This window comes from Phascolarctos cinereus, unplaced genomic scaffold, assembly GCF_003287225.1.
Source record: "Phascolarctos cinereus isolate Bilbo 61053 unplaced genomic scaffold, phaCin_HiC Scaffold_1;HRSCAF=81, whole genome shotgun sequence".
NCBI lineage: Eukaryota > Metazoa > Chordata > Mammalia > Diprotodontia > Phascolarctidae > Phascolarctos > Phascolarctos cinereus.
This window is the reverse complement of record NW_027555514.1, coordinates 236,596,691-236,619,582: the sequence shown is the minus strand read 5'-3', so window position 1 is coordinate 236,619,582 and position 22,892 is coordinate 236,596,691.

The following is a 22,892-nucleotide window of genomic DNA, read 5'->3' as shown; positions in this document are numbered from 1 at the left end:
GTGTGGCTGATTGGATTAATATGAGCTCAGAATGCTCTATCACAGGCCATATAAATATTTGGAGTAGACCTGTCTCTAAATTTGTGCATCTCATGTTTCTTTTGAGCTACTGCAAGTCTGCTTTGCAGGACAGTGAGTAGCCCAGTAAGGGAATAGAATGATACAATGACCATGTGAACACAGTGTCAGAGATATGGTTCATGGTTCCAGAACTAGGGGGTAGGGAAAAGTTATTGGAGGAGAAATGGTTACTAATTTCTCTAAGGTTGGAAGCTGCTAAGGGTAAAGTAACCAGAGTCAGGAGTGAAGAGTAGTATGGCTGAGACTTTTCCTGAAATAATGCTTCAGGAAAAACAGTTACAACGAGTAAAGTCAGACTCCAGGGTAATTTTTTTTCTATGGTGGGATAGCTAGCAAGGCCACGGAGGATAAATGGGTCTAGATGGCTAAATAGTTGGTGTGTATGTTATCATATGTGGGTTCAATTCTCTTTCCCATTGAATTGCCAGCTAATTTTCCCAAATATATTTGTCAAGTATTGAATCCTTTCCTTTGCATGAGAGGTAGGGAGCCATTGGTATAGAATGTTGCATATGCTGTCATAGGCAGTCAATCTGCCAGTTAACTTTGATTAACATGGATTGTGGTTTGTGTGTGTGTATGTGTGTGTGTGTACGTGTGTGTGTGTGTGATAAAGACAAGTTTATTGGATCAGGGAAGATCATATTCAGAAATGACTGTGATATAAAAACAAAGATCATCAACAATTAAAAAAATATGACCCCTTTCTCCGTTTTTATTTTCTAAAGTTTTGTTAAATGCTAATCTTTTGCACTCATTTGATTAAATGTCTGGTATTTACATTTTGTTCTAGTGCTTTATTTTTCAATTTCCCCCTAGTACTATGAAGCATAGTATTTAGCAGTTTTGCAGTTATATTCACTGTAAAAATAGGTTTTCTTTCTTTTTTAGTGTTATCTTTACCTGGTTTAAAATCAATACCATATTTGCCTTATTAAACGGTATTGGGCAATATTCCATCTTCCTTCTTTATGATGAATAATCTATGTAACAGAGATGACTTGTTCTTGGTCAGTTTAAAAGAATTCTATTATGAAACCATCTGGAACAGGTGGTTTTATTTTTTTTTTATAGTAATTCTTTGGTGATTTGTCATTTTTTTCCCTCTCTGAGATTGGTCTGTTTAAGTTATTCCTTTCCCATTGTGTCAGTTTGGGCAATTTATATTTTTGTAGAAATCAACTGTTTCTGTCAAATTATCTTATTTGCTATACTATCATTTTGTGTTATATTCCCTGATGAGATTCATCATTTCCTTTTTTTTTTTTTTTAAAAGATTCTGTCTCACACTTTTACCCAGTTTGGAAATTCAGGCCCCATACTACTACTGGGAGCTTTGACTTGCTGTGTCCCTGACTTAAGCCAGTTTGTCCTTCCTCATCTCTGCTGTACCCACTTCCGGGGCTCATCATATTAATACAAAATTTAATTGATGTATATTATCTGCACATCTCAGTACAGTTCAAACTTCTGAGTTCAAGAAATCTGCCAGCCTAAGCCTTACAGGTAGCTAGTATTACAGTTGTGTGTCACCATGTCTGGCATTTCCTGTTTTTCTTGGGACTTGTAAATTCCTAATTTTCTGATTTGCACTTCTCTTCCTTGTTTTTAAATTCAATTTGTTAATGCTTTGTCAATTTCTTGCTTTTTAAAAAAATGAACTCCTAATTTTAATTATCAGTTTACTCTTTCTTTCATTTTCTATCATATTTTACTTCTGTGTTTACCTTTATTACCTTTTCTTTCTTAAAAAAACCCACTATTTTCTTTTAAAAATGGCTTATCAGTTTTTTCCTTTCCTAGAGATTTTAGGTATAATGTCAATTCTTTTATCTTATTCTTTTCTTTCTCATTAATATGGGCACTTAGTAGTATAAATTTGCCACTAAGCAGGCCTTTGACTTAGGTTTTGATATGTGGTATAGCTAGCTTTGTCTATCAAATGTTATAAATCTCTGATTTCTCTTTTCCCAAGTCATTTTTAAAAGGTTATTTTAATTTCCATGTGGTTTTATAGCTTTTGCTAATGTTATGCTTGCTTTACTCTAATTTGTTGCATTGTTTTTATTCTTTGTCCTTCAATTCAAAGAGGACTAATGCCATTATGGGGTGATGTCTTGACTTGTAGTTAAATTGAATTGAAATGTGGCAGAGTTGCACAAAGTTGTCAGCTTCACTTTCTCTTCCAGAGTCATAGAAGTCCAGCGGGGAGACAAAAGTCAGGATGACTGGAGATGGCCTTGGATGCAGTGAATGACCTTGGAGTCTTTGATGTCTGAGGAAGCCCTAAGCACTCCACAGCACCTACTTTATGGCTGTTGTAACAAATTGTTCTCATCTTCCCATTCCACTGGGGGCTTTTCACATGCTTGGACTAGGCAGGTTTGTAACTCATTGGTTATCCTCAATCTGGTTTAGCCCATCTGCTGAGATGGTTTTACTGGGGTGTGGCTTCTGTGAATGCTATACCTTTTGGAGCCACAGGTGAGTAGAAGGTGGACACCAAAGATGGATGGATAAGCCCTCACACCAGAGGTGCTAGTCCTCCCTGAGCTGTCCATATAATTTGTTGTATTATAAACCAAAGTAAAATGGGTAGAATTTCTGTCTTTTTTCATTTATGAAAACTTCTTTAAGACTTTATATATAATCTTTTTTTTAATGAGGGTTTCATTTGTGCTTAAAAAGAAAGTCCATTCTTCCTTTTCATATTTAAACTTCTACATAGCTACTAATTCCAAATTATATGATTTATTAAAAAATCTTGTTATTTGATTAATTACATTCTAATAAAGGAATATTGAGTTCTTACATTATTACATTTTATCTATTCTGATAATTTTTATTTTATTAATTCAACTGTCATATTGTTCAGCATTACAGTATATTTGTTATTTACTTTTTCTTTCACCATTATATAATATCCTTGTTTGTCTCTCCCAATTATTTTCTAACCAGAATTCCACTGTATAAAATGTTATGATCACTCCTAATTTTTATGAATTTGCAATTATATGATCTATTTATAGCCTAACCCTTTGATTTTGATCTAGCAATATATTTTTCAAATCAAGTTTCTTTCGTTTAAGTAACAATGTGTTATGAGTTTTGGTTATTGAGAAATGCTGTATTTTAAAATTTTTCGTAGAATTTATATCATTCATAGATGCTTTCATAAGTAATACATCTGATTTGTTTTCTCTAATTTTATCTTGTTGTTCTTGGCTTTATCTAAAAAGAGTGAATTATATCTTAATCTTCTGCAACTATTTAAAGTATTTTAACTAGTGTAGCATCCACCCTGGGCTTACTGTTTGAATTCCCACTTACCCTAGATCTCCAGAGGATTTTTGACTCCTCCTCTCAAGATTCTAACAGTAACCCTGAAGGGGTTGGCTTTTTATATTCATTAGCCATACCTTACTAGTCAGTAAATCATGCTATATTTTTGTTTATTAGACTATTAAATCTTATACTTCCTAAAGGTTTCACTATACTTTAAAAATAATGTGTAGAGAAATTTTTCTTTTAGGATTACCAGGTTTTTTTTTTCTCTCTACTGTCCTCAAATCTTTTTTTCCTTTTGTTTGTTTCCTAGCACAGTTAAAAATGACAAAAATAAATTGAAATAACTGATAACCTGTAAAATAGCAGCATATGAAGTTAACGTACAAAATAATTAGTATTCTTTTGTATTACCAACAAAACTCAGGTCAGATGATTAGCATATTATGTGAAAGGAAAGGAGACATCCTTCACAATTGTAAGTGGAGGAGAGTTCTTTACCAAACAAAAGATAGAGATGGTTTTTGTCCTGATTCCTACCCCCAGGACATGCAGGGGACAGCCAAGCACCAAATTTCATACTCAGAGTGCCCATAAACCCATACACATTACCTTTAGATACTGGGTAAGAGATATTAAAAAACTGGTACTTCAGGCCACTTCATAGTGCATAGGCAAACACTAGGAGATAAGCCTGGGTGATTTGGCATCGTGGGTCCCAGTCCTCAGGTGGAAGACACTTTGTTAGCGCTTTAGAACAATCTTTTACATCTTTTCTGTCCCTCATCAGGGTGGTTGCCCACCCTCTTACTTCTTCTCCCACACCCAAATATCTGTTGACTTTTTCTATCCCTGGCACTTAGTATAGAGCCTGGCATATAGTAAGCATTTAATGGTAGCAGGCTTATGATAAAATTTATAGGTTTATGGATTGATTGTTGGAGGTATGTTGTTTTTTCCCAGTAGTCCAAGCATGATAGATCTAGTCTTGTCTTATTCAGCCTAGGAAGACAAACCCAAACCAGTCCCAGTGGCCCTCAAGATGCTTAGATTGTCTGGGAAAGTTTTCATAACCAATACTCCTTCATATCCTTTGCATATTCCATTCTGCTGCCCAGGAGTAAGATAACCATCTTGAAATATTCATGCTTTCATTAATTACTTAATCCACTACTCAGGCAGCCTAGACTTTTTGTCACTCATCTGTATTCCACATCACAGCCTAGGCTATCCACTTTAGGCACCTTAAATAAAAAATCTTACATGTAACCTTTCTCCAAGTTTATAGTTGCTGTTCTCTAGTCTGTAAACTCCCTAAGGGTGAGGGCTGGTTCATTTTTGTCTTTTTATTTTCAGTATATAGAACAATACCTGGCACATATTAGGTGCTTAAATAAATGTTTGCTGTTGTAAGACATTGTGTAATTGTCTCTACAGCCTAATAGGGACTCTCTCATTGACAAAATCAGAAGGAAAATGCAAGTTTATTTTTTATTGTTATTATTGTTATTTTTAATTTTTATGCCACTGTAATTTTTCCTCCAATTTTAAGTCAAATTCTATGAAAATGAGTAGTGTTCCAATGGGATTTATTTCTTTCAGATACACATTAGTTTTTGGCGTTATTTCCTCTGTCACTCAGAACACTTGAACTTGACTTTGGAATTATTTCATTTACATATTTCTGTAGACCATAATTTAAATTCCTTTTTCTCCCCCTGCTTGCTGTCAGTGAATTCACACTTAATATATGACTATATTCCTAGGCTAAAATGTATATGTATATCATAAAGTTTCAAAATTGTGCTACTCAGCGTAGCTTAGAATCTGGCATAATAATAAACAAGGATTAGTCATAACACTCCAGAAGTCTTTTTACTCAGTTTATCTATATGGAGATGGGGCAGAGCCAAGATGCTGGAGAAAAGGCAGGGACTCTCTTGATCTCTCCCAAATTCCCCTCCAAACAACTTTAACAACTCCTCAAAATAAATTCTGCAGTGGGAGAACCCATGAAAGGACAAGGTGAGATAATTGTTCATCCTAAGACAACTTAGAAGGTTGGCAGAAAAAGTCTTTTGCACCAGGCTGAGAATGGAGTGCAGACCAGTGCAGGCAATGCTTTGGCAAGCCAGCAGCAGGCCTTGGGAGCAACTGAATCAGGAGCAGTAGGTTCTGGAGCTCTCAGCCCACATATGTTAAGGGTGTCAGATAACTGGTTCCTTTGCTGGCACTGAATGAAGGACTGTGTTACATTGCCCGTACACAGATTTGGGTTGCAATCCTGGGTTGTAGTCCCAGGGTGAGAAGAAGCACTAGTGCATGAGAATTTGTGGCTGCAGGTAGGAGTGGAGGTGGGGAGACCCTGGTCAACGTTCCAGAGCAGAAAAGAACACTTGTGGTTGCTCACAGACCAGCACAGGCCAGGAGAGTAGTAAACACACCTCTTCTTAGATCATACCACTTTAGAAGAACTGGAAACTTACAGAGCCCCAGAACTAGCTCTGAAAAGAGCTGCACAAAAAACCTGAAGCTTGGAACAGTGCCTTCTCCACCTTGGGAACAAAGCCCAACTTCAACATACAAAGTTAAAAGTCAAGAAATAGGCTGTAAAAATAAGCAAATGACAAAAGAAGAACCTGACCATAGTGACTATAGTCACAGAGAAGATCAAAACACAAACTCAGAAGAAGACAATAGAGTTAAAACTGCTGCATTCGAAGACTCAAAGAAAAATGTGAATTGATTTCACACCCCAAAAGATGTTTTGGAAAGCTCAACAAGGATTTTAAAAATCAAATAAGAGAGGTAGAGGAAAAATTAGGAAAAAATAAAAGTAATGCAAGAAAATAATGAGAAAAGTCAATAGCTCATTAAAGGAGGCACAAAAAATACTGAAGAAAATAACACTTTAAAAAACAGAATAGGCCAAACAGTGAAAGAGTCACAAAGAGCCACTGAAGAGATGAATTCCTTAAAAAGCAGAATTGGCCACACAGAAAATGTTGCACAAAAATTCACTGAAAAATAATTCCTTATAGAGTAGAATTGGCCTAATGGAAGAAGAGGTATGAAAGCTCACTGAATAAAATGATTACTTCAAAATTAGAATTGAGCAAGTGGAAGTTAATGACTTCATGAGACATTAAGAAACAACAAAACAAAATCAAAGGAATGAAAAAAATAGAAGAAAATGTGAAATATGTCATTGGAAAAATAATTCATTTGGAAAAAAGATTAAGGAGAGATTGTTTAAGAATTTTTGGGCTACCTGAAATTCATGATTTAAAAAAAAAGAGCCTAGACATAATTTTTCAAGAAATTATCAAGGAAAACTGCCCTAATGTTCTAGAACAAGTGGATAAAATAGAAATTTAAAGAATTATCTGATTACCTTCTGAAGGAAATCCTAAAATGAAAATTCCAAGGAATATTTTAGCTAAATTCCAGAGCTCTCAAATCAAGGAGAAAATATTGCAAGCAGCCAGAAAGAAAAAAAATTCAATTATCATGGATCCACAGTCAGGATAGCACAAGATTTAACAGCTTCCATGTTAAAGGAGCAGAGGGCTCAGAATATAATATTCCAGAGGGTAAAGGAGCTAGGATTACAATCAAGAATAACCTGCCCAGCAAAACTGAGTATAATCCTTAAGGGGGAAATATGGGGATTCAATGAAACAGAGGACTTTCAAGCATTCCTGATGAAAAGACCAGAGCTGAATCAAAAATTTTACTTTCAGATATAAAACTCAGGAGAAGCATAAAAAGGTAAATCACATGGGATTTAATAAGGTTAAATTGTTTGCATTCCTAGATGGGAAGATGATACGTGTTAACTTTTAAGATCTTTATTATAATTAGTGCAGTTAGAAGGAGTACACATAGACAGAGAGTACAAGTATGAGTTGAATATGATAGGATGTTATGTAAAAATAAAATTAAAGGGTGAGAAAGAGGGATGTACTGGGAAAAGAGGGAAGGGAGAGGTATAATGGGGTAAATTATCTCACATTAAAGAGGCACGATAGAGCTTTTACAGTTGAGGGCAAGAGGAGATAGTAGGAGGGGAAGACTTGAACCTTATTCTTGTTGGAATTGGCTCAAAGAGGGAACATATACACATTTAATTGGGTATAAAAATCTATCTTGCTCTACTGAAGAGGAAAAGGGGGCTGATAGAAGGAAGGGTGGATTGGGGGAGGCAATAGTCAGAAGGAAAACACTTTTGAGAATAGACAGGGTGAAAGGAGAAAGTAGGATAAATGGTCAAAAATAGGATGGAAGGAAACTTACAATGAATAATCCTAACTGAAAAAATTTGCAGCAAGTTTCTCTGATAAAGGCCCAAATTCTTAAATATATAAGGAACTGAGACAAATTTATAAAAATAATAGCAATTTCCCAAATGATAAGTGGTCAAAGTATATGAATAAGCAGTTTTCAGATGAAGTAACCAAAGCTATACAGTCATGAAAAAAATGCTTTAAATCATTATTGATTAGAGAAATGCAAATTAAAATAATTCTGATGTACCACCCCATACCTATCAGATTAGCTGATATGACAGAAAAGTCAATTGACAGGTGTAGGAGGAGGCGTGGGAAAATTGAGACACTAATGCGTTTTTGGTGCAATTGTGAACTGATTCAACCATTGTGGAGAGCATTTTGGAGAGCAATGGATAAAGGGCTATAAAACTGTGCATGCCCTTTGACCTAGCAATACCATTACCAAGTCTGTATCCCAAAGAGATAAAAAGCAAAAAGGAAAAAGACCTATATGTACAAAAATATTTATAGCAGCTCTTTTTGTGGTGGTAAAGAAATGGAAATTGAGGAGATACCCATCAATTGAGGAATTGCTGAAAAAGTTGTGGTGTATGATTCTGATGAAATACTATTGTACCATAAGAAATGATGAGCTGGATAATTTCAGAAAAACCTGGAGAGATTTTCATGAACTGATGCAAAGTGAAGTGAGAACCAGGAGAACACTGTACACAGTAACAGCAATATTATACAATGATCAACTGAGAATGTTTACGTATTCTCAGCAATACAATGATCCAAGGCAGTTGTGAAGACAGTATGATGAAAAATGCTATCCATCTCCATTGAAAGAACTGATGGAGTCTGAATGTAGACCAAGTGGAATGGCAGGGCAAGGTGATATGGTCAGACTTTCAATTTGGGAAAATCAATTTGACCACTGAGTGGAAGATGGATTAGAATGGGAGAGATTTAAGACAAGAAGGTCACCTGTCAGGTTATTGCAACAGTCCAACCATGAGATGACAGAAGACTGTGACAAGATGGTTGCTGTGACAGAGGAGAGAAAGGAGAGTATTTGAAAGATTATTACAAAGGTAGAAATGACAGGACTTGACAACTATGAGAAGGTGAGAAAGTGAGGAGTTGAAGATTACACCTAAACAAAATTTTGGAAACATCACATTTCAAGGAATATCAAATTAATGAATGATTCATATAATTTTTAAAATGAATTGTTCAAGAGTAATGGAACAATTCTAATGATTTATCATGTATATATATCCCACTATATATGTAGTACATACACAGGTACATATATCATGTACATATATAAATACAAATATATACATAGTGACTTGCATAGATATATGTATATATAATTGGTTGTGCCCCAGGGAATTCTTCAATCTTCCTAGTACTATGCAGCATAGAGGGAATTTACACACAGATGAAATTATAAATCTAGAACAAAGAAAATGCGTGTGAATGTAGTGTGGAAATGAAAGGAACACTGGTCTTAGAGTGAGTAGAGTTTTGGATCTGAATCCTGACTCTGCCATTTATTAGTTATGTGAACATAGGGAAGTTGTCTTACCTCTCATCCTCAGTTTCCTTATCTGTAAAATGGGAATCACAATATCTATAGTCCATAAATCACAGGGTTATTGTGGGAAAGAAATGAAGTAACACATACCAAGTATTTTCTAATCTTTAAGGTGCTATGTGAATGTTGGTTCTTTTTGTTTTTTTTTTTTTTGGACTAATATGATTTTATTGGTATGAGGAACTCCTGGTGATGAAACTCCCTCTCCCAATACAGGTCAAACAGTGCTGCAGTTTATAATCTTAGACAGCCACCAGGGCGCTAAGAGATTAAGTGACTTGTCCAGGGTGACACAGCCAATATATGTCAGAGGCAGAATTAGAACCTAGATCTTACTGATTCTGAGGCCAGTTATCTATCTACAATACAAGATATTGTAGCCTGGGTTACAAGGTTTATGGGCAGCTAGGTGGTTCAGTAGATCGAGTACTGGGCCTGGAGTCAGGAAGACCTGAGTTTAAATTTGACCTCAGACACTTACTAGCTGTGTGACTCTGGGCAAGTCACTTAATCCTGTTTGTCTCAATTTCCTCATTTGTAAAATGAGTTGGAGAAAGAACTGGTGAACCACTCCAATATCTTTGCCAAGAAAACCCCAAACAGGGTCACAAAGAGTCAGACATGACTGAAACAATTGAATAACAATAGCAACAAGGATTGTAGAGAGATTTCAGGATGTCTATAAACTTGGATTAAAAAAAAATCCATCTTTACTTATCTCTGACTGAAATTAAACATTTCTTTTAATTATTTAAAAATCCTATTCTGAGAAGGGGCCCATAACCTTCTCCAGACTGTCAAAGTGGTCTATGACACAAAATATGTTCAGAACTCTTGAGCCACACTATGCTGTCAGCTATTATTATTAACGAAATAGAACAATGCAGTAGAACAAAATTGCCATGTAGGAGAACCCTTAAGTCATAGTTAGCATCATTGCTGAGTTCCACACGTGCCTTTCAAATATGTGGCAGTGTCGGGAATATTGAACGCAAAATTAGCTGAGTGCCAAGGGCATACTTTCTCTGAGTCAACCTAGAAGTATTTATTTATGATTACAGAAGTTGGTGGAAATAAGTTTTAGCTGCATTGTAGCTTGAGTCCTCTCATCAAGTGGCAAACCTAGAAACAATAACATCCTTAGTCTGTTCATGTAGACTTGGCTGGTTTGATGTAACTTTCAGTTCAGTGTCTGTTCACCTCTGACATGTGGTTTCTTTAACATGTTAGTATTGAAGCCAGTCCACATAACCAACTGTTGCAAAGAATCCTTGGCTATCCCGTGAGCTTTGGTGCATGTGCATACTAATTAGATACATTTGGCCTTACCAGCGTCTTTCAAAGCAGAGGCAAGATAAATACGAGGAAAACCATTTGGTTTCCCATGGAATTTTTCAGATTTTCCACTGAAGCCTGAACATACTCATTGCTTCTAAAATCTGATCTAAAATGTCTCATTCAGTGTCCTTTATTTTGTTGAAGAAAAAAATGCCAATATTTACTGTGTGTTTTGGATACAAGTCTTAGAGAAGTAATTTTATTTCATTTAACATTAATCTAATATCCAAGTCATTTCTGTTGGAGACAAAGTTAGACAGATGTAGATAGAAAGACAGAAATGTACAAAATGAAATGGTTCCCCAATGCCCTCTGATTTGTCCCTCTGTCTCAAGACAATTTTAAGTAATAGTTATGAGAATCTTGAAGAAAAAAATCACAACATGTAAAATACAGTTTGGGGTTAACATTCCAGAATAGCTAAATGACAAAGGCATCATCCCATTCATTCTTTGACCACTCTCTTCAAGGAATCAATGGAACTCCTCCCAGAGATGAATGTTAAAAATCTCTTCTGAAGAGATGACAATGAATGAATCTCTTGTGAGCAATAGAAGGCTATTTCGAATAGAGAACACTTTCCTTAGGTGAATCCCTTCATGTGTAAATAAGAAAAAGCTATACTAAAATTGGTCAATAGTCCAAACACTTCAGTAATGGAGAAGGCATTGTCTATACGAGACAAGAATTTTTATCTCTTAAATGATTTGGTTATCACTCTTAATGCAATTAAAAATCCAATTAAACTATGGCAGTTAGGCGGTACAGCATAGACCTCTAGACTAGAAGACTCAAGTTCAAATCCAGTCTCAGTTATGTACTAGTTGCATGTTCCTGTGCAAGCAATTTTAATCTCTATCTGCCTCATTTTCCTCATTTGTAAAGGTGGATAATAACAGCATCTATCTCTCAGTATTGTCATGAAGATAACGAAAAAAATTATAAAATGCTTTGCAAACTTTAATATGCTGTATAAATGCTAGCTACAATAATAATTGTTATTATAATAATTCCTTAAGGAAGGTCTTTTGTCCTACCTACTTTCATAAAGGAAAACAATTTGGCTCTTTTGTAGACCAGAGAATATGATTTTTTAACATTTCTAGAGAAAACAAATAAGAGATTTTTAAATTTTCTTGTACAAATTATAGAGAAATGCCTAGATCAGGAGTTTCCCACCCCTGGCCTAGATTGTCTATAATGAGTACTCTGTAGAAGAGAACATGGAAATGAACATTTTGGTTATATGTTATTTCATTTAAAACTTATTATAATAACATAAACAACAACAAGAACACATTCAGGTGATCTAATCCAATTTTACAAGTATTTATTAAGCATTTAAAATGCCAACACATCATGCTAGGTGGTACAGATACAAAGAGAAAGTAAAGTACATTTCTTTCTTTTAGGCAATTGGGGTTAAGTGACTTGCCCAAGGTCACACAGCTAATAAGTGTCAAGTATTTGATCTGAGGCTGGATTTGAACTCAGATCCTCCTGACTTCAGGGCCAGTGCTCTATCCACTAGCTGCCCCATAAAGTACATTTCTTAAGGACTTTATGATCTAGTGTAAGAATACCACATGTAATCAAATACACATACATACACACATACACATGTGTATGTGTGCACGCACACACACATATATGTATACACACATACATACATGGTCATCGGATCGTAGATCTGGAGCTGGAGGGGATCTCAGAGACCATCTGGTTGAACACCCTCATTGTACATATCTGGTAATTGAGATGGAAGAACGCAAAATTTTATAATAATACAACAGTAAGGAAGAGAACTATGTTAGGGGAGATCAGAACAGAATTTTTGAAGTGCATGGCATGAGACTTGAGTCTGTAATGCACAATTGTATGGTGATTCAATGTTTAACAGTGTTTTAGACTGGTAGTGTAAGTATTATAAATTTCAGTTTCACACATAAGGAAACTGAGGCTTAAAGGGATTAGGTGATTTGTCCATAGGCACAGAGCTTGTTCGGGAGCCAGGATGAAAAACCAAAATCTTTTCCTTTGCTATTTCTCCATTTTAGCATACTTTTTATCCTATTTAGTACTATTGTATATTATCTTGGAATATAAGCTTCTTGAAAGAAGTGATTATGTTTTTGTCAGTGTATCTTCAAGTATCCAGCATGGTGCCTGCAGTGTAGTAGGTGTTTAATACATGTTTGCTAACTGAATTTAATTCTTCCTCTTTTCCTTTAAGCTTTCATTCTTCTTACTCTTAATTTGCTTGATTTGAAGACAAGTGTGGATTTCATCCTGTAATTAAATTAAAACAAAAAGGATATTGCATTTCCTTTAAGACCCAGTAGTTTGTAGCTCCATTTGTAACCTTCCCACTCTCCTTGCAAAAAAAAAAACTCTTTAAAAATCAATTTAGTGAATTGATCTATAGTCATTGTGTTAATAATAGATCCTTTTCAAGTAAAATTTAGAATGTGATGTTTTATGAGCTAAACAATCTAAATGACTTCAGAGCTGGAGAGGGAAATAAAAATGAACTATTATATATGTAATAGGACATTGGAGACCAGAGTCATCTGGCAAACATACATTTGCTAGTGTTTACATATTCAAACACCTGAGAGTCATGGTGAGTGTTACTGACAGGATAAGCTAGAGTGAGGATGAGACTCAGAATCACAACTCAAGACAGAGAAGGGCTAGAGATACTAAAAGAAAGACAAATTGAACTCTGTGGAAGCCATACAGAAAAGATACAGACTACGTAGTGCCTTTCACGCTGCTGAAAACACCTGGCAAATCATTACTTTCCTATCCATTACTTCACTAACACTCTCATTCCTCTTTCTGGAGAAGCTTGTTTCCCCAATCCTTTTTTAAGAATTTCTTTTTGCTTTCTTTTTTATAATATCTGAGATAAAGTGTTTTACCGTGACTAAACTGCGTATGTGTGTTTGTGTATTTCCTAGTTCAAATACTATCAAAAGAAGAGCAATAGGAGATAAGTTACCCAAGAATAGGAGAAATGGGTACCTAGAACAATGGGGGCTCAGAGCTGAACAAAACACTTTGGAAGACATTTAAAAAAAATTTTTTTTAGGCAATTGGGGTCAAGTGACTTGCCCAGGGTCACACAGCTAGTAAGTGTCAAGTGTTTGGTTTGAGGCAGGATTTGAACTCAGGTCCTCCTGACTTCAGGGCCAGTGCTCTATTCACTGCACCACCTAGCTGCCCCCTGAACAAAACACTTTGGGAGAAGCAAGTTCTATAAGCTGTATGAGAAACTTTATTAACTTCACAAAGACAAAGGAAGGAGTGAATCTGAACCAGTTTTAAGAAGAATAAGCTTAGGGGCAACTAGGTGGTACAGTGGATAGAGCTCTGGCCTTGTAGTCAGGAGGACCTGAGTTCAAATTTGGGCTCAGACACTTGACACTTACTAGCTGTGTGACCTGGGCAAGTCACTTAACCCCATTGCCTCACAAAAAAAGAATAAGCTTTTACTAGTTCCTCTGGTAGGGAAAGGTTTATGACAAATGAATAACAAATGAATAAACCACATATTGATCGTATGCTGTGTGCAAAGTGCTGAGGATACAATTAGGAGCAGTAGTATAGCCTCTACTCTCAAGGAGCTCATAGACAACACATATGGAAGGTTTCATGTACAAGTCACATGGAAAGGTCATTACAGTGCAGCAGCAAAGTAGATGGTAATGCCTCCTCTTTAATGTCATTTCCACTCACAAAATCATAACAGTTTTTGATGCTGAACCATTTGAAAACGCCAAGGACTTTGCTGGCAAGAACTTTCTTTTCTGGGCCTTCGATAAATGATGCTATAGCATCTGCAAGGGTAGTTACAAGGCTGGATCTTCACAATGGTAGAATCTTAAGATGATGGCTGTGGACTGGAAGCAGCACTATTCCAAAGCCTTTCTGGTTCAGGATTGTCTTCATTGAAATATAAGGGGAGATGGTGGCCAAAGTGATCATGGTGATTTAACTTATCATGCAGCTTTTTTTTTTTTGTAGTGCAAAAAAACACCTCCCAAACAACCAACCCAACAACTGGAGACTAAGGAGGTCCAGGGGCAGCTAGGTGGTGCAATGGATACAGTATCGACCTCAGATTCAGGAGGACCTGTGTTCAAATCCAGCCTGAGACACATAACACTTACCACCTGTGTGACTTCACTTAGCCCCACTGCCTAGCCAAAAAAAAAAAAAAGGATGTCCAACACTTGAGCAATGGCTGAATAAGTTGTGGTATATAAATATGATGGAGTACTATTGTGCTATAACTAATGAGGAAATAGATGATCTTAAAAAGACATGGAAAGACTTATATGAACTGATGCAGGGTGAATTGAGCACGAATAGACAGACAATTTGAACTAGAACATCAATATTATAAATGAAAATTTTTGATGACTTTTATAAACTGATAATGAAAAGAAAAGGAAAATAATTTATGCAATAACAAAAACATTGTAAAATGAACAACTTTGAAAGGTGTAAGTACTATGATTAATACAATGACATCCCCAATTTCAGAAAATCAATGATGAAACATACTATCCATCACAGAGAGATAGTGGAATTAAAGTAAAGAATAATATATATGCTATAGATATAAAATGGTTCATGTGCTTTCAGATGAGGTCACCATATTATCAGTTTTACTTTTTGATTTTACCTTTTTAAAAAAAGAGATATATCATGAAATGGGAGTTATCTGTAAATGTAATGTAAAAACAAAATATATCTGCAAAAACTTTTTAAAAAATGATTTCCCCTCCCCCCCATGATGGTTGGATTGAAAGCAGATCTTTGGTGGTTTAGTGGACACTGCTACTCCCAGGGCTTTGAGTCAAAGTTCCGGACTGTCTACATGGAGATGGTGGTTATGGTGATGGTGGTGTTATCCTTTCCTGTCTCTTGGAAGTGAACTGGATTTCTTGATTTCTTGCCTGAGTCAATTTTTCTTTCCCATTACTTGCAGCCTTCTAAACAAAACAAAACACTCCCCCCAAGGAGAGGAACCTAGTAAGTAGAAAGAAAAGTTATATAGAAAAAAAGGCCCAAGAGGAGATTCAAGTAAAGAGCTGGGAAATATGCTCAATATTTGAAGATAAGGGCCAGAAAGAGGGCATAACCAACCTATTACCCACCCCACCCCCCACAAACACATAACTGCTAAAACTGATAGATATATGAAAAGGATTATAGTTTAGATCCATAAGAAGCCTTAGAGTTCAACTCTCATTTTATAGTGGAAGAAACTCAGGCCCAGAGAGGTTAAATGATTTGTCAAAGACCACCCAAGTAGGATATGACAGAACCAGGATTCTAACCCAGATTCCCAACTCCAAACCTACATTATTTCCATTGCACCATCCTTATTTTTCTCATATTTTCAATTTTTTTTTAGTCCAAGTAGATTTAGATTGAATTGAGTAGAGCCATAGAGGTGGCCACATGAGAAAAATAGTAAAACTGTCATCCAGGGAGGTAAATGGTGCATAATGGGAACACCAAGGTCAAAAATAAAATTATTCACTAATGGATTGAATAGAAATTTTTGTGTCCTGTAGATGTGGCCTTAAAATAGATTTCAATGTCCGTTTCTGATTTTCAGTCATTTATACTGGATGCTATGTGGTTATAGAAAATTCACTAATCATAGCATTATAGATTTAGAGATAGGATGATAAAAGGAGCTACATGAGGTAACCAGGGCTTCTCACAAAGACTCACAATGAATTGGCTTATTTCATCAACTCCCCCACCTCCAGATAGCTGAGTTAGCCCACCTTAATTCCATTTCCCTGATGCTTGTTGACACCCAAACATTTCAATGCCATTGGATTTCCTGTCAACATGATTTGTAAATAGCACTTATCCAGAGAACTGATGAGAAGCCAGTCCAATAAATTTCATTTTCAGATTATACAACTATAATCTAATCTATTTTTTAATGTTGCACATTGTATATAGAAACAGTATGACATAGCAGCTAGGCTTCAAAGGCAAGAAAAAATAAATTCTAATCTCTCTAATACATTCTGGGTAACCCTAGCAAAGTTGCTTAACCTCATTGCTCTAGGGAATATAAATTGCAGAGAAGATGCTAATTTGCAATGATAGAGATTTCTTTCCTAGCTCTTTCCTCTACTGATAAAATTACAGCTCCAGAATTTGTCCCTAACATACTTCATGTAGAAAAAATTCCCAAAAATATTTGTTCCCCTCAGATTAATCACAAAGATATATTGGTCATATATCATACATCTTTTGAATGACATCAGATGACAGCTGTGAGTATGCAAGAATATGGTTGATTTTGAGTGACAATAGTGTACATATAGATTTTAGAAACCAGGCTTTTCAGTAAAAGGGGTGTGCGTGTGTCTGTGTGTGTCTGTGTGTGTGTCTGTGTGTGTGTACGTGTTGGTTAACAAGAAGTATTAAGTGCAATATGAAGTATTGCATCCATATGTTGGTGAAAACCACATGTCCAACAGAAGGAAGCATAGATGATCAAAGTAATAACTTGAGTTGTGTTGGATTTGCACATGACTGCATAGCTGGTACACTAAACAGGGCACTTCATTGCTTAAATAACCTTGGAGAAATATTGCCGCTAAAATATAACTTTTGGGATGAATTCCATAATTTTCCAAAAGAGGATTTTGCTCTTTTACAATAAATATTTTAAGTATTTGGTACTGGGTAAATCTATATGCAAAAACTGTCTTCACAGGGCTGAGGGAAATACTTTTTTGAAAAAGGTATTTTTAAGCAAATAGAAAGAATGAAGACACTGACATAAAGCAGGTATAGCTAATAGCAGGCTACTCATGAATGGCTAAATATACCCTGAACAGTCCTTGGCAATGTTACTGGATACTAAAATGGCATGCATTATGCATGAAATATAGCCTTCCCTTTCATGATTAGAGGTATTTTGAGCTTTATTTGATTCTCTCAAGTGTAGAGATGCCTCTGTTCAAATATTTAGCACATCACTTTTGTGACATTTTTCTGGATTCAGTTAGTGGTGAGGAGAACAGTAACTCACACTTTATGAGTCCATTTTGAAACAAAATAAGAGCTTCAACTTGGTGTCTTTGAAGCTTCGCAGCAAATTGTGCCATTGATTTTAAAAAAAATTCGAATCAGCATCATAGGATTATAGGCTTTGAACTGAAAGGTACCTCAGATCATCTAGTCCAATTTGCTCACTTTCACAAGTGAGGAAACTGAGGCCAATTGTGGGTAAATGACTTATCCAAGGTTCCATGTGGTTAATGACAGGACCAGAATTTAAATCCAGGTCCTCTGGATCAAAATTTATTATAAATTACTACCTTCTCAGTTATATAAAATCATAATTACGAAAGGGATTAGAACTCCAAGTTACAAGGTCTGCATCCCAGAGCTAATCAGGAGTAAGATTTTAAGAAATCTTTTGGGAATGAGTCTACTATTGTATTTGCTGGTGGGGAGGGAGATCAGAGTGATGTCAATGTGGTCCTGATACTCATTGGTTATTTTTCAGCTGATGATATAGGTAAGGCTCCACTGACTAAGCTGAGAGATAATAATTCATTTTTAATATTACTTCAAAATTTACCAAATGGTTTCATCACAGTCTCATGAAGTAAGCTCTATAAATATTACTTGCCCCCCTTTCAGAAGGGGAATCTAAGACTTAAGGCAGAAAAGTGACTTCTCCCCTGACCACAGAACCCTTTTTCATGAAGGCTGAAATTTAGCATGCAGAATCTCAGGATTGAAAGAGACCCCAAAGATTGTCTAGTCTCAATACGGGCTCACTTAAACATGAGTTCCTTCTATAATTCACCAGACAAATGTCATCCAGATTTTGCTTAATGATCTCCAGTGAGAGAGGAGCCATCAGCTACTGAGGTGACCCATTCCACTTTTGGAAACCTTTAATTTTTCAGAAAAATTCCTGACATTAAATTTAAATTTTCCCCTTTGTAAATTGCACCAATTGTTTTGGTTCTGTTTTCTGGAAGTCAAACAGAAGAAGGCTTCATCTCTCTTCCATGTGATAGACCTCCAAATAATGGAAGACTCGATTCCCTCTCAGCACAACATATGCTCACTTTTGCCTTTATGTCCATCGTACCTAGCATGATGCAGTAGACATTTAAAAGATGCTTATTGAATCAAATTGAATGGAGTGAAGATAACTATAATGTGTCCTCAAAATCTTCTCTTATTCAGGCAAAATATCTCTGATTCTTTTTATTGATCCTCACAAAATATGAACCAAGACTTTTTAACATCCTCTTTGTCCTTCTCTGATGATCACCAGCAGATCAATATTCTTTATACTATATGATACCTGCTACTCGAGGTGTACTCTGACCATGACATAGCCGGCTTGGTTTGCAGACTTCTTTTTCTTCCCTGTTCTAAAAATCAGAATGACACCTTTCCTTTTTTAATCCTGTGGTCTTCTTTTGTTTTCCATGATTTTTCAAAGATTATTGACAGTCATACTAACTGCCAATTATTTTTAGTAAACTAGTATATAGTTTATTTGGCCTGGTTGATTTGAACTCATTAAAGACATATAAGTGATCTCTTACAATCTTCTTGCTTATCATGGCTGTTAATTCTCTTTTAGCTATTTTTATTTTTGCGCTATCCTTTACAATTCAAATATATTTTTTCTTGGCAGAGAAAACATCAACAAAATGAGCTATATTCTCTCAGTGCTTTAGCCCATCCCATCCACCTAAAGGAGTGATATTATTGTCTCTTTAATTCTGCTCTTTCCCTTAGGGTAGCTACAAAATTCTTCTTTCTTCCCCCTTAACTTTTTTTCCACCAGCTTCAGCTTATTTTAAGTCTTATACTCAGTATTTGGGGCAATTTGGTGGCCCAGTGAATAGAGTGCTGGGCCTGGAGTCAAGAAGACTCTTCCTGAGTTCAAATCTGGCCTCAGACTTTTACTGACTGTGTGACCCTGGGTAAATCTGTTTGCCTTGGTTTCTTCATGTGTAAAATGCATTGTAGAAGAAAATGGTAAGCCACTTCAGCATCTCTGCCAAGAAAACCCTAAATGGGGTCATGAAGAGTTGAGCATGATTGAAAACACCTGAACAACAACATTCAGTATTGCAACAACACTCACTCTTGAAACCGTGTCGTAGTTTGTCATTCATCATTCATTTTCTGTCTTATTTCCATCATATCTTTTTTAAAAAAACTAGATCGATTGATAGGTTCTCTGTATATCCACATTGGTCTCTTCAAACAACCTAATCCTATGCTCCCACCCTAGCTTTTTGTTTTTCATTGAATTTTAAAAAAATTTCATTCTTGTTATACTCTCATCCTTCCTAGTTTCCACTATAGAATTTTAGGATGGGGATCCTATGTGATTTTTTTCCCCACTAGATAGCCCTACTTTTCTATTTAAAAAGTGAGAAATGAAGGGATGATAGGATGTCCTCTACTCTAAACCTGCCAGCTTCAATTCCTTTGATTTCTCTTACTGGATGTAAGATTTGAGAAAAATCCAACCATACCAGTTCTGTTTCAGCTAGTCTTTTATCTATTTTAGTCCTATTCAATCATAGTATTCCCTTTAATCAGCTTTTAGCGCAAGTTTCCATGAAGCTTGTGAGTCAAGAACAGGACTAGGCTATCCTTAATGACTTTTGTCACTAGTTTGAGTTCATTGTTATTATAGCAATAGCCTTCTGGTTGATTTCTCTGCCTCAAAGTCTCTCCCCATTTCAGTCTGCCCTCCACTCAGCTACCAAAGAGATCTTCTTAAAATGCAGGATTAGCCATATCATATCCATATTTAATAATATCTAGTGGCTTCCTATTACCTCCAAGATCAAATAGAAAATCATCTGTTTGGTTTTTAAATACCTGCATACCTTTCCAGTTTCTTACACTATATTTCATCCACATACTCTATGACACAATGACTGGCTTCCTTGCTTTTCCTCACACAAGACACACCATCTCCCAACTCTGTGAATTTCTACTGACTGTCCTCAAGGCATGGAATCCTACCCCTCCTACTCTCTGTCTCTTGGCTTTCCTGGCTTCCTTTGAGGCTCAGCTAAATATTCTGCAAGAAACTTTTCCCTGGCTCCCTTAATGCTGATGCCTTCCCTCTGAGATTCTGTCCAATTTAGCCTACATATATCTTGCATATAAATAGTTATTTCTCCAATTAGAATATGAGCTGTTTGGTGTTAAGTCGCTACAGCGCCCTTTATCACTAACCGCCTCTGGGATTAAGGATCGTCTCTACTTTTCCTTGAATCTTCAGTGCTTAGCACATTAATTGGCATGTATCAAAATGTTAATAAACATTTGTTGAATAAATGAAAATTATTAATTCCCACGTATTTGGGAATAATTACACAAAGGACAGTATTATTCACTTTTATCTTGGTGTTTAGAATTTTGTAGAGAAAACCTGAGAGTTCTTTTTGGTCCTGCCATTATGCACACTTTTCAGTTTCCCTCTTCAGTGGAGGAAGATAACAATTCCCTCCTGGATGAAAGCTTCCTGGTGAGTCATGACTAATGTTCTTATTATAAATCCCTCTTCATTTAGAAGGCTTCATGAGAGTGGCAGATTATTTAGGGTCAGAAAGGAAAAGAGCTTGGTGGTGGTGGTGGTGGTGGTGGGGTGTGTGTGTGTGTATGTGTGTGTGTGTGTGTGTGTGTGTGTGTGTGTGTGTGTGAGAATACATGGATTACAACATCCTGAAATCTACTTTGTGGATGAGTTCCTTAAATAGAAATAGAGTCACTATTCTTGGGCAAAAATAGATGTTCATGCATATACATATATGTAAATAACACATACATTTCATATATCATACATAAGGTAAATATACAGAGTTGACAATTTATTATTAACTGGAAAAGATTAAGTTTCACTTTAAATTATTTCCTAGAAAAATACATACTCAGTGATTATAAAAAAAATAAAACTATTGAAATTTACTTCATCATTCCAGAAAACTAACAAAAATGTAAGCCGAACTAATGATAAACCTACTTGTGCTAGGTGGTGCAGTAGATAGAGACTATTGGCCCTGGAGCCAGGAGGACTTGAGTTCAAATCTGGCCTCAGACACTTACTAGGAGTGTTGCCTGGAAAGCAGTATTAATTTTGTGGTTATATGTATCATTAAAATTATCATTAAAAGTAATAAAATACTTTGATTCTCCTTGAACTTGAAAGAATCTTTTCTGATAAATTTCTCTCTGTCCTCACTTATTCCCATCTTTGCTTTGAAGTCAATGAATAGCAAGTTATATGTTGAATTAATTTGGAGGGTTTACATGGGGAAGTATGGTTCAGGGAGAAGAAATGCGGAAGGTCTAAGTTTATACATTACACAGAAGGTGCATTCCTTGCATCACAAATACTTTCTTTGAGAAAAGAATTGGCAAACTTTGGGTGTGGGAAGCATCGAACAATATAAAAAATGAAACTAATTTTATTTTAACAGATGGAAAAAACCCAACTAGTTATTAGTGTAGGAGGCATCCCTGAAGTCAATCATCACTGCCTTTGTCAAATTCTAACCCTGAATTACCTCTGCCACATACCTGCTTTATTCCTACTCAAGTGCTGAGGATCAAAATTGGGGAAAACCATAGAAATGGTGCTGACTGGGTCCAAATTTCCATGATCTCAACCGTACACAAACAATCCTACTCCTTTTTAATAGTGCTCCATCCCACTTATGACAATCCCACTTCTCAAAGCATTTCCTCTTACCTTTTTAGATGAGGGCTTTGCTTCATGTGTCACAAAAAATTGAGGGCATTCACGGTGAATTCCCTTTTCCTTTCTCATACTTTCCTCTGACAATATCCCTCACCTTTTCCTCTATCACTCCAGGCTCTGATGAAGAGGTGACTCTTCTGCTAGATAAAGCAAACCTCTTTACATACACCCTTGATTGCACTCCCTCTGTTTTTCTTTAATAGATTACCTCCACTAACATTCCTTTCCACTACTACTCTCCATCCCCTGCAGTCTTCATTATCTATTAATTCCTTTCTTACTACATTCAAACATGCAAAAGCTTCCTCTAACTCTAAAATATTCAATCAAACAAAACATCTTTTTTATGTTTTTATGATCATTAGACTCTTTTATCCATGTTACATTCACTGATTTTTGGTATAACTCAGTCTCTGTCCTGGGCCTCTTCTCTTTTCTTTCTATTTTCTTTCACTGGGTGATTTTATCAGCTTTCATGTGGGTTCAACCATTACCTCTATGATAG